This window comes from Balaenoptera borealis, assembly GCF_965194805.1.
Source record: "Balaenoptera borealis genome assembly, chromosome: 5".
Classification (NCBI taxonomy): domain Eukaryota; kingdom Metazoa; phylum Chordata; class Mammalia; order Artiodactyla; family Balaenopteridae; genus Balaenoptera; species Balaenoptera borealis.
This window is the reverse complement of record NC_138862.1, coordinates 104,793,106-104,806,000: the sequence shown is the minus strand read 5'-3', so window position 1 is coordinate 104,806,000 and position 12,895 is coordinate 104,793,106. Positions and strand designations below refer to the sequence as shown.

The 12,895-nt window shown below is 36.3% G+C and overlaps 1 long non-coding RNA gene across 1 annotated transcript; it reads right to left on the bottom strand.

The window, feature by feature from the left end:
- Positions 1-1,068: 1,068 nt before the first annotated feature.
- Positions 1,069-11,404, bottom strand: LOC309629821. The gene is made up of 2 exons (XR_014245242.1): positions 8,842-11,404; positions 1,069-2,232 (listed from the first exon to the last, which is right to left on the bottom strand). It is a non-coding gene; the product is annotated as an uncharacterized lncRNA (long non-coding RNA).
- Between the last annotated feature and the right edge of the window lie 1,491 nt (positions 11,405-12,895).

Here is a 12,895-nt window from a genome sequence, read left to right as displayed (position 1 = left end):
TGGTCTACACTCTATCATTACTGTTTAATAAAATGTTGGACATTATTTCATTTACAATGGGAAAAAGAAGAGGCATGGTCAAACGAGAAAACATGTGTGATTAAAAACATGAAGGATACCTTATTTTCACTATTTGAGAAGAATATATTTTATTTTTAGTACTGTGGCATAATATATAACTTTTTATAATAACCATACATTATGTATGTAGTCAAGGTCATAGTTATATGTAAAAAGGATTCATACATGTATGCCATACCATGAAGCATGATGTCATGCACTTTTCCCTCCATTTTCCATTTGGAATACACTTCACAACATGATACAAAGCATAATTTGTTGTGACTTGTAACTTTTGTTTAAAGCCGTAATTGTGCAGTAAGGTACTACAGAAGGATTCAACCTATCTTAAGAAAAAAACGTGTCATTGTATCAGTTCTACCATTCTGTGAAATGTCCTTTCAGCAAATGGTAATATAAAGTAATATATTAAAATGCATTATGTATAACATACATATGCATATCGTATATATACAGTAAACACATTGTATATCATATAATTATTCCAGTTTGTGATTATCATGAAAGAAAAAGAAGGAAAACAAATACAAAAGGTTTCTCTTCTTGGGGAAGGATGAGTATTACATTGAGAAAAACTACACAGTGGACCTCACACATGTATCTAGACAAGTTGTTCTTATGATTGAAAAGTTCTGACAATCCTGAGAAATCTTAAAATATCTGAATTGTATTAGAAGAAAATGATTTGATTACTTTAAACTTTTTAAAGCTGATTGAAAAAGTCTGCCAGTTCTAAGAAATCTTAAGATGTCTGAATTGTAAGAGAAGAGAATGGTTTACTCTAAACTTCTAAAAGCTAATGACCCTGTCATTAAAGAGGATCATTTGAAGTGTATTAAAACAGAAAACATTAAAACCTTTCTCTGTGCAAATTGTATTAGATGTGTGACTATATGGTAATGTATTAAAATATGAAATGTGTGTCTTTATCATTTAAAAGCAATTTTAAGCTGTGAATTGGCAAAAGCATCAGCAGTTGAGACTATATCAAATTTTTTGAGAATGGTACAGGATTTAATGAAATCACATTATATTGAATAATCACAAATATTAATGTTACTCAAACACTACGTTTTAATTACATGTGGCTGTCAGTACCACCCACCGTTCAGACAAACCGGAAAGTTGCCTTATTCCTTTAATGATTTATTCTTTGAGGGAACACTGTTTTAGACACTTTTAAAAACTCACCCATATCTGAAACATCAACATGAATATCCAAGTACCAGTATATAAAGTATATCCTCTATGTTGTTACTACCAACATCTAGAAGTGTACAACAAAATCTTGTGAAAATACACGTAAAATATGAATCAAGATGTTTTCCTTGTACCAGCTATGGAACATTTCTCTCCCTAAAATTCAGAATGTCTATAATGTGACACCAATCATGCAATGAGATTCTACTAAATTTTAAAGTTACAACAAGTTTTGCACTTGTTTTTTTCCTACACGTCACACAAGCTTTTATTCACATCCCCCAGTTCAATAAAAAATGAGTTTACTTTGGTTTTTTTCTTGTAATTCATTGATTTACCAAGCATGATTCTGTTCAGGCATCATTTTGTTGGGGGGGGCGGAATCCTGAAGAGCTATTTTTATTAGTGATAAATTAACATATCTCATGGTAATACACACACATATTTAACACACCGTATTACTACACACAGAACCCATGTGTTCACAACACTAGAATACCTGGATAGAAACATTTTTAAAGCACTAACGGCAATATCTTGGTGGTCAGTTTTATAGATTTCACCTGGAAGTTATTTATTACATAGAACTAGTAGAAAATAGAAATGTAGAAAATAGTTTTATTCTTTCACCTGAAAATAAATCATGATGAGATGCTGATTTTACTTATTTTTTATATTCTATATATAGTATAGAATGCAGATATAGCTATATGGATACAGACATATCTATATAGATACACAGTCTGTGACTGATATCTTTTGCAAGGCTGCTACATACCATATCTTAAACAAAGCCACCTGGAAATGCCAGGTTCTCCAGTACTAACGAACTTTCGCTCCTGGTTTTCAGTTATCAAACTAATTCACGTACTAAAACATTTCAGACATTTTTATTTTCATTGACTTCTCATGAGTAGGGAAATAATGGCCCTGGATATGGTAAGAATCCATCTGGAATGAGAGAAAACATGATTGATTTTCTAAATCGTGTGTGTATATGTATATAATCACCAGTTGCTTAAAAGCAATTTGTAATGGTGTTGTTCAGTATCATAACCAAGAGGAAAATGTCTTCTTGAGATATAATGATAGTTTTAAGAGGCCATTAATTGCCACATTCTGCAAGTGTTCGTGTGCTTCAGCCATGGAGAATGGCATTGGCAATTATGCCAAAGGGCATGAGGTGTACTGTATAAGGAAAACAAGATTCAATTGTGAAGGCCAAAGGGAACGTTAAGGAAATGGCCTCAACAGTTTAAAAGGCAATATGGTAAGTATCTTTACGTTGTGCTTTTTGTATATAGTTTCTCTCAAGTGGAATTAATAAAGGAGACAATCCAGAGCTGAAACTGATATGTTATAAACATGATGTGGTGTTGAGATTTATACTATATTCCGTATTGACTTGTAAAAATTTCGTGAATCATAATTAATTTGGATTTCCACACTGAGAGAAACAATGAGTTGTTTTATTTTGAACAACCCAGCATTAGCCATCTCTCCAAAAGTGTAAGTTACAGACAACCAATCAATAATAGAATATTTGACAAGTTTATGTCTGACCTCACTGGTTTACAATTTATTTTTTCATTCTCCTTTCATCCATTGGTGAAAAGGCTAATAAGTGGTAGGCTAAGGGAAAGTATTTTGTCAACCAAAGGTTCAATCAGTAACCAGCTAATTGCAAGAAATTAAGACATCCTTTCTTCCATAGGGATAGAAAGGATGTCTTCATTCTGTTTTTAAAATTTTCCCTATAAAATAATTAAATGTCAAATAAAAGCAATACTTTGATTATACTTAAATACATACAGAACCTAATTTTATTTATTTATTCTCTTTTACTTACAGAATTCACTTTTAATTTTATGGCAAAAATTATTCTATGGAGGATATTTAGGCTTGCCATTAAACTAAAGATTATCACTTTTTATCCCTCCTAGCTAAGCACCTTCATTGTCTTGATATCTTCTAGTTCTTATTTTCTTTCTTTGTGTGTTGTTCTTATCCTGCTTTGGATTTTCAGTAGATGTTTTCTCCCAAACTCATCTTTTAGAACTCCAGGTTAATCTTTGCTGTGATTTAATATCACTCTGGTTATGGTTATGCCTTGGCTTTTTGCACAAAGTTTCTTCTTTTGGTAAAACAGTGTTTTCCAAAGTGTTTCTTTTGTGTTCTATTCGCATGTGACTTCCGTAGTTTTCCAGTTTTGAATGAGGTAATTTTTCCTTTTTATCCACTAAATGACTGTAAACATATCTCTTTGTTCTTATCTACAGAATTTTCTCTGTCACACTGGGGCAAAGATCAAATCTTTGCATCTTTTTAGCAAAGACTTTAATTTTTCTAGATTTCAAACACAATAAATCTTTATTTACCTCTGTCTTACTGCTGCCTCTTTGTTGGCTACATTTGTTTCATCAGACAAAGGATTAGAATCTTGAAGGTTTGCTCCTGTTTTATTTTGGTTTGTGTGAATTTTCTCTTCTGTACTGACCAAAGATTTTACCATATCAAAATTAATTTTTGATTATTTTCCTGGGTCTTAAAAGTATCTTCTCTTCATTCTAGATTTCACTTTTCTCTTGCAAACTCTTCACTGGTTTGTCACCATGTGCATAACCCTTGTTGAACTGGCCAAGCTATCAGATTCCTGTAGATTTACACCAGTTTTACTTCTTCCTCTGATGTTACAGTCTCTGTCTTTTGTTTCATAGCTCCATCTTCCGAGTTTTTCTCTTGGAAACTCTTCACAGTATTCTTTTCATCTTTCTTTATCTGAATCTTTTCTGTTAATATAAGCAACAGAGACTTGAGTTCTGTATCAGTTCTATATCTGTGCCTGGGATATAGGGACATTCCCTGACTCAGCTTTTCTTGAAAATTAAGCTCATATTTCTTTACATTTATCTCTCTTTGCACATTCTCTTTTTGACTAGGCAAATGTTTAGTTTTTTTAAATCTTTTTTGTTTCTTAGGATAGATCTTGTTCTTTGACTAACTATCTTGAATGTTCTTTGGCTACATGTCTTCAATTTCAGAGGCATTAGTTTAGGTTCATGTTCACAAGGCTTACAAGAGGAGTTTTCTTGACTGAGATCTCCTGGTCCATCCTTATTTTTGTTCACTGAATCAAACATTTCTTCAAATCCATTATAGTCCACTTCCAAACAGCATGTCTTCTGCTTGGATTCTGCCGTAAGTGTTTGCATTCCAAGAAGTCTTCGACTGCATTTTTCTTTTTTCTTGATGTTTTCAATCAAGTACTGATAACTCTTGGCTCCAGGTTTTCTTTTGATGTTTTATTATTTTTTTAAAAATATATTATCTATCTATTTATTTTGGCTGCACCGGGTCTTAGTTGCGGCATGCGGACTCTTAGTTGCAGCATGCATGAGGGATCTAGTTCCCTGAAAAGGGATCGAACCCGAGCCCCCTGTATTGGGAGCGCAGTCTTACCCGCTGGACCACCAGGGAAGTCCCTCTTTTGGTGTTTTAAGAAGAAGTTTTGTATGGCCTTCTACATTTTCTTTTGATTGAAAAACATGTACACTCTGTATGTTCTAATATTTTTTCTATTACTCGGTTTTCTTGAGTAGTATTTTTCACATCTAAAAGCCTACAGATGTTTTGGTTTTCCTTGTAATTCCCCTGATATATCTGACTCCTTCCTAAGGGTTTCCTGTGAACAAGATTTTAAAATTTGGAGTTGCCCTAAGTAATGTAATGTCTGCCAGATTTTCTACTGCATGTGCCTTCGGAGTTTCTTAGGTTTCTTCATGCCTGTAGGATTATCTGTCCATTCACATATCTGCTTTGGAGTTGTCCTGAGGTTAGTGAGAAGAGTCACACTGTATTACAGTTTTGCAAATTGTAGAAGACCTGTCAAGTCTTCTACTTGGTTTCCCTTTTCTTTAGGAGTTTTGTCTGTTGGTGCCTGTTGGGTTTTCCATGGGTTCAGTCTTTTCCACAGAAGTTCTCAGAAATTTCTTGATTGCTGTCAGGAGTTCGGCTGATTCACGTTTCTCCCTGGGAACTGTCCCGAATTTCTTATTGTCTTATCTTCTGGGTCCACAATTTGCTGTGAAGTTTTCATAGGGCCGTAGGTTCCTGTTGGGTCTTCCACTGGTTCTGCCCTTTCTTTAAGCATCCTAAACAATCTTTTTTTCTTTTTTTTAAACCTGTGACGTTTTCACCTTTTCTACATTTCCACCGGGCGTTAGGGAGTTCCTGTTGCTTTCACTCTCTGGTTGTATTGCGCCTTTGGTGTTTGTGTAAACTCTTGATGCCTATCAGATAGATCTTCTTCCACGGAATCTGCATTTTCCCTCAGTTGTTCCCAGTGGTCTCCTGAATATTCTTAGATGTTCTACTGGTTCTGGTTTGTGCTTTGGAGTGTTCCTAAGCATTTTGTGAACATCACCACCATTTATTTATTCCTCTGGTTCTTCTGGTGTCTGCAGGAACTCTCTGATACCTGCCAGGTCTTCCAGGGGTTCTGCTTTCACTTTAGATGTTGTCAGCAGCCTCCTGATGCATGTTAGATTTTTTACTGATTCTGCTTTCAAGTGTTCCTAAGCTTTCTGTGGGCATTTATCATCATTTATTTGTTCCTCTGGTTCTTTTGGTGTTTATAGGCACTCTCTGAGAGCTGCCGGGTTTTTCATTAATTCTTGTTGTATTTTAGGTGTCCTCAGCACTCCCGTGAGGATGCTGAGGGTGTTTGCTGGGTCTAGTTTATGCTTTGGCGTGCTCCTAAGCCTTCTGTGGACATTATCTCTATTTATTTGTCCGTGTTTCTTTTGGTGTTTGCGGGAGCTCTCTGACACCTGCCGAGTCTTCCACAGGTTCTGCCTTTTCTTCACGTGTTTTCAGCAGTGTCCTGAGGACTGCTAGAGTCTCCAGAGGTTCCTGATCCTGCTCCGGAGTGCACCTGAGCTCTTTGTGGACACAATTTTATTTCAATAAACATCTGTCATCGGTCTATAATTAATAATTTCATAAGTTAGTTCCTGAAATTTATAGTGCTATGTTTGAGTTCTGGCAGTTCATCTTGATAAGTTACATATCATTATTTCTAGCAAGCTCTGATTTAAAATTTGGTAGCAATTCACATTTTAGTCTTTCTTCCAAAGAATAAAATGTAAGCATGTGCACAACTTTAGATATAAGCTTGGCAGTTGCTGTGGGGGTGACAGTTTTCATTTGCTATCATGATGATTATCACAGTAACAACTGTAATTCATTGAATGCTTCCATATGCCAAGCACTGTGCTAGGCATTTTACGTGTATTATCTCATTTAAAATTCATAAAAGGAGTAACTAAGGATTATTAGTTCCATTTCACAGATGAGGAAGGTGCAGCCCAGAGAGGCTGAGTGGTGTGTCCAAAGTCACATGGCTGATATGTGGAAGAGCCAGGGGGCAGATCCAGCCTGTCTGACTCCAGAGCTGGGACTCTCAACCATTAAACTTCTCAACATGCTCTTAACCCTGTGGAATATCTTATCGTTAGAGCTATGGCTTAGCTGCATAGCATCAAATGGCATCACTTTCTTTTTTTCACAAGTGAATAAGTAGCTATTGTTATTTGCTGTTTAAAGGAATTATTATTAAAAATACAGTAGAATCTGGGCGGGGAATCTTTAATGACTCAACAATTATTTGTGGGCATGCAGAAATGTTTCATGGATAAAACCTGAAATGGTCAACAAAAGCAACTCAGGTACTGGTTTTTTCCATTTCATTCAGCCAGTTCCTTCAGTGCCAAGTGTGCCTCCTTTCTGGTCTGGCTTCACTAACTTTAAAAATTCAAAAACACTTCTTTAAAACAGCTGGTAAATTGTTTCCAGTATTTAGAAAAAGAAACAGATTTTTGTATGCTCAGCCTAAATTGAGAACCATAGAGGCTAACATTACAACTAAGTACCCAGTGCCAGCTAATATCAAAACAGGGACAAAAACAGCTTCCTAAATGAAGATTTTGTTTCTGTTCTTGTGGTAGAGTATGACTGTTAAGACTTCATGAAGAATAACAGTGGTTTAGAGTGAGACTGCCTGGGTGACTCGCTGGACTCGAGATTTACTAGTTATGTGACCGTGAGCAAGTTGCTTAACTTCTCTAAGCCTATTTTCTCATCTGTAAAGTGGGGAGAGATGGTTGTAATGAATATTAAGGTAATGTATAGAAAGCACTTAACACTGTGCCTGGGACATAAAAATGTATGCAGGTGCCAGTGCACACATATTGGTTGACACTGGGTTGTTGATAAAACTGTGGAAATTCAAAAACTTTTCTAGTTAATCATGGACGTTAATGATTTGAATTAAGAATAGAAACATTTAGGATGGAGCTAGAGATTATCATACTAAGTGAAGTAAGTCAGACAGAGAAAGACAAATATCATATGATATCACTTATATGTGGAATCTAAAAAATGATCCAAATGAACTTATTTACAAAACAGAAACAGACTCACAGACATAGAAAACAAACTTATGGTTACCAAAGGGGAAGGGGGATGTGGGATAAATTAGGAGTCTGGGATTAGCAGATACAAACTACTATATATAAAGTAAATAAACAAGTTCCTACTGTATAGCACAAGGAACTATATTCAATATCTTTTAATACCCTATAATGGAAAAGAATATATACATACATATATATCACTTTGCTGTATATCTGAAACATTGTAAATCAACTATTCCTCAGTAAAAAAAAAAAAAGTATAGGAACATTTTAAAGGAAAACAGAAATTACCTTTAAAAAGAAAAACAAAACTGCCAGCTGGTCTTAATGACTGGTTTCGGTTGAGATGATAACACTGTGGGTGAAAGCCTGCGTGGGAAAAGAGAGATGGGGTGGGAACAGCAAGGGAGGACGGCGAGCGGCAGACTAAATAAAACCGGACGGGTTGAGAGTGTGTCTATCTTGATGTCAAAGAGCAAGTATAGTAGGAGAAAGGTAAGAAGAGCTAGAAAGATAGGCCATTGGAGTAGGAGATTGGGATCCTGGACCTTGAGACTTCGTAGATGGAGAAGCTGTGGGTGAGGCCAGGTTGAAGTAGTGGCCTTGGAAGTGGGTCCTGGAGAATGGACATCAGGGTTGTCAGGGTAGAGGAGGGCACAGGTTTCCGGGGCAATAAAAGGTAAGGCAGGTAGAGGAGGCAAGTCAAACAATGAGGGCAAAGGCACTGGCCCCATGGACACTGAAACCCACCCCGGGTATGGTGGAACTGAGTCTGATATGGAAGCTTTTAATTTCTGATTTTTCGCCTGAAGAAGAGACAGCCCAGGGAAAATAACTGTCATTAAACGTTTAAAAGGTGAACTTGTAGAAATGGAATTAATCTTGTTTTACAGGTCTCCAGAAGATAGAACTTAAAAGGGAAAAAAAAGAAAAAAAAGAAATCAAACTACAAATACATCAATTATTCCATCTGTCCATCCACTCATCTATGCACCTATTCATCTAGACATCCAGCTATTCTGTAACTTACACCGAAAAAGATTTGAAGGCAAAGGGGGAAAACAAAGTTGTAAAAGTAAGGCCATACCTTGGTTCTGAGCTTTGTAGCAGGAAATACAAAGAAAAAGCAGATAAGTTAAAGGATTCAGCGTTTGTAAGTCAAAACCAAACCAGCTGCTTGAGAGGAGCACAGTCTTCCTGGTACTGAGATCTCGGAGAAGCTTCTGTGAGTTTTCATAGAGAAGATGCTGTAATGTCAGGAATAACATATTCAACCATCTTTACACTAAACATTTTCCATAGAGCTTCTAAGAATGAGATCCTCAGTATAGGTCAATGGCATAACATTGTAGCTCACTACAATTTTTCAAGAGATCTAAAAAATGTAGCACAGGAACTCTTTAACTCCTGATGCTTTTTCCCAAAGGAAATGAAATCTCTATCTCAAAAAGATGTCTGCACCCCCATGTTCATTGCAGCGTTATTTACAATAGCCAAGATAGAAACAACCTAAGTGTCCATCAACAGGTGAATGGATAAAACAATTGTGTTATATGTGTATATATATATATATATATATATATTCCATTATATATATATATTATTATTATTATTATAATGGAATATTATTCAACCATAAAAAAGGAAATCTTCCTATTTGTGATAACATGGATGGATCTTGAAGGCATTATGCTAAATGAAATACAGACACTGTATGACAGAGAAAGATACTGTATGTTCTCACTCATATGTGGAATCTAAAAACGTTAAATTCATCAATACACAGAACAGATTGGTGATTGCCAGAGAGAGGCCGGGGTGGGGTGGTAGAGTGGGTGAAGATGGTTAAAGATACAAACTTCCAGTTATAACTTAAATAAGCCCTGGGGATCTAACGTACAGCATGGTAACTATAGTTAGCAATACTGTGCTTTATAATTTAAAGTTGCTATGTGTGGTGATGGTTGTGACCTAGACTTACTCTGGTGATTTTTTCGCAATATATACAGATATCAAAGCATTATGCTGTACACCTAAACCTAATACAACGTTATATGTCAATATATTTCAATTGGAACAAAAAAGCATTTCCCAAGAAGCAGTGGGTGGCATAGATTCTAGGACCAGGTTCTCGGGGCTTCTGACCCCAGATCCAAAGTTTATCAGGGCTGTGTTTCCAACTGAATTGCTTAACCTCTCTGTTCCTCGATTTCTACTTCTGAAAAGGAAGCTAAAAGTAGCACATCAGAGGGTAAAGCTCTTAGAGTCTGGCACCCAGTGAAGACTATATATGCGGTGGTTGGTGTTACCACTGTGAATGGATTTGAGAGAGAGGAAAGGTCAAGGCTGACTTGGCAGCCATGAAAAAAGTTTTCTTCACTGAGCTTTGAGGAGCCTCTGAATTCCAGAATGTGTCAGAAGCAGACCTTTAGTACTCATCAAAAGCCCTAAAATGTACATAGCTTTGATTCGGCAGTTCCCCCACTGGGAATCTATCCCATGGAAACAGTCAGGGCCCTGTGCAAAATAGGATTACAGAGATATCCGTCAAAGCACTGGTCTAATGGTGAAGGATTGAAAATTACCTAATTATCCAATAGTAGGACACCGATTAAATAAACTACGCTCCATTCATACAAAGAGATATTCTTCAACCTTTAAAATGATGTATTAAGACATGTATTAATATGTTTATGATATATGTTATTAAGTGAAAAGAACTAGCAATAAAATAATATAAACACACACACACTGGAGAAAATTCAGGTTTTTTTTTTTTAATATTTTATTTTTTGGCCTCGCCACGTGGCTTGTGGAATCTTACTCCCTCGACCAGGGATCCAACCCGGGCTCTGGCCGTGAAAGCGCCAAGTCCTAACCACTGGACCACCAGGGAATTCCCAGAAATTCAGTTTTAAAATCCATCTTTTATGACATTACACTGAGATATGCCAACAAATGTATAGAAACTTCCAGCATTTTTTGCTTCAATTTTCAGTTACTCCAGTAACAACAAATACATGTTCTTTTTTAAAAAAAGAAAAGAAAACGTTATGGCAAAGTCCCCTCTAACACCCCTGCTCTCTCAATTCCCAGCTCACTCCTCCAATATCTTTTCAGAATACTCTCTGTGTATTTTTACTACACATAGATGTATTCATAGTAAATATATATATAGTACTATTTTGCGCTTAATGTTTTTGTTTCTATGCCATTTTGTCACGTGTGGCTTCGTGTAACCACCACTACAATCAAGATACAGAACTGTGCCATCACCTCAGAGCTTTCTGGTGCCACCCTTTATAGCCCTATAGCCACACACCCCCTCCCTCTCACTAACCCTTAACCCCTGGCATCTGTTAATCTGTTCTGCATATCTGTATTTTGTTATTTCAAGAATGTTATATAAATGGAAGCATACAGTATATAACCTTTTGAGATTGTTTTTTTTTTTTCACCTAGCATAATTCTCTAGAGATGAACTCAAGTTGTGTGTAGCATTAGTTTTCTTTTAACAACTGAATAGTGTTCCATGATATAAATGTACCACAGGGACTTCCCTGGTGGCACAGTGGTTAAGAATCCGCCTGCCAATGCAGGGGACACGGGTTTGAGCCCTGGTCCGGGAAGATCCCACATGCTGCAACTACTGAGGCTGCGCTCTAGAGCCCGTACTCCGCAACAAGAGAAGCCACCGCAATGAGAAAGAGTAGCCCCCGCTCGCCGCAACTAGAGTCGTACGGTTCGCGCATGTTTAGTTTTGCAAGAAACTGCCATACTCCTTTCGTTAGTGGCTATACCATTTTTATATTCCCATGGGCAATATATGAGCGATCCAGTTTGTCTGCATCCTTGCCAGCATTTGGTGTTATCACCAATTTCTATTTTAGCTATTCTGATTGTTGTAGCTTTAATTTGCATTTCCCTATTGGCTAAGATTTTGAATGTCTTTTCACGTGCATAATTTGCCATCTGCATATCCTCTTTGGTAAAATGTCTGTTCGTGTCTCTTGCCCATTTTCTAATTGGATTGTTTTTTACTGTTCGGATTTGACAGTTCTTTATATATTCTAGTGCAAGTCCTTTGTCAGATATGTGGTTTGCATATTTTTTTCCACTCAGTCACTTTTTAAGAGTCAATTTTTGTTTTTACCAAAGTGATACATGCACATATTTAAGTAAGCAAATAGCTCTCTGAGGCTTGTTGTGAAAAATAGTGGGAATGGACTCCTTCTCAATCTCCCTCTCCCGAAAAGCAACCACTTTCAGCCCTTTTAGCTGGCTCTTTTAGTTTTTACTGCCATCTCAATAAATAAATGTTTATTATTTCCTGATTTGGGTGTTTTTTTTTTAGCATTATCTATTGCCTTTCCACTATGAAAAATGAAGATTTAGTTCTTTTTTCAACGTTTCGTCTATCCTCATCCAACATATGCACCCCAATCCCTCCAAAACAAATCTATGATCTCATTCCACAATTCTAAATCCAAAAAATGTTTCATAATTGACCCAAACTGAACTCATTTGGCAGCAAAACCTGGTGAGAAACTACTTCTAATCTTTATTCATATTGTTTAATGTAAATGTCCCTATGCTGCACTGCAGAAATAGTAATATGTTTGATTAGGAAGTGTTAGCTGAGACCCTTCTGGGGTTGTTCTGTAATAAATGATCTATGAGCTGTATTACCAAAAAAAAAAAAAAAATTAATATCCACTATATTTTGTAAACAAATTTGAATTCTGAAACATTTGGCCCAAGGGTTTCAGATATGGGATTGTGGACCTGAATAATTATAATTTGGTTAGATAAATATTCAGTGTTTACATTATTATGACTACGTAAGTAAATTCTATTCACAAGTAAGCCATATTCTGCGCGATGATGACTATTAATGTCGAAACATGTAGAACTACTTTTGTCGATGAGCACATTTTAAATTGGGTTAAAGAGGGATGACATAAGCTCATTTACTAGGAAGTTTATTTGGTGATTTTCCTGTATGTTATTTAGCAGAAATCGAAATTGAGCATCACTCTCCTTGTAGTGTTTGCGCAAATTGCACCATCTCAGTGACACCTTCTCATACACTCTATTGAAAATCACATCCCCGCCCCCCCCATCATTTTTATCTCCTTTGT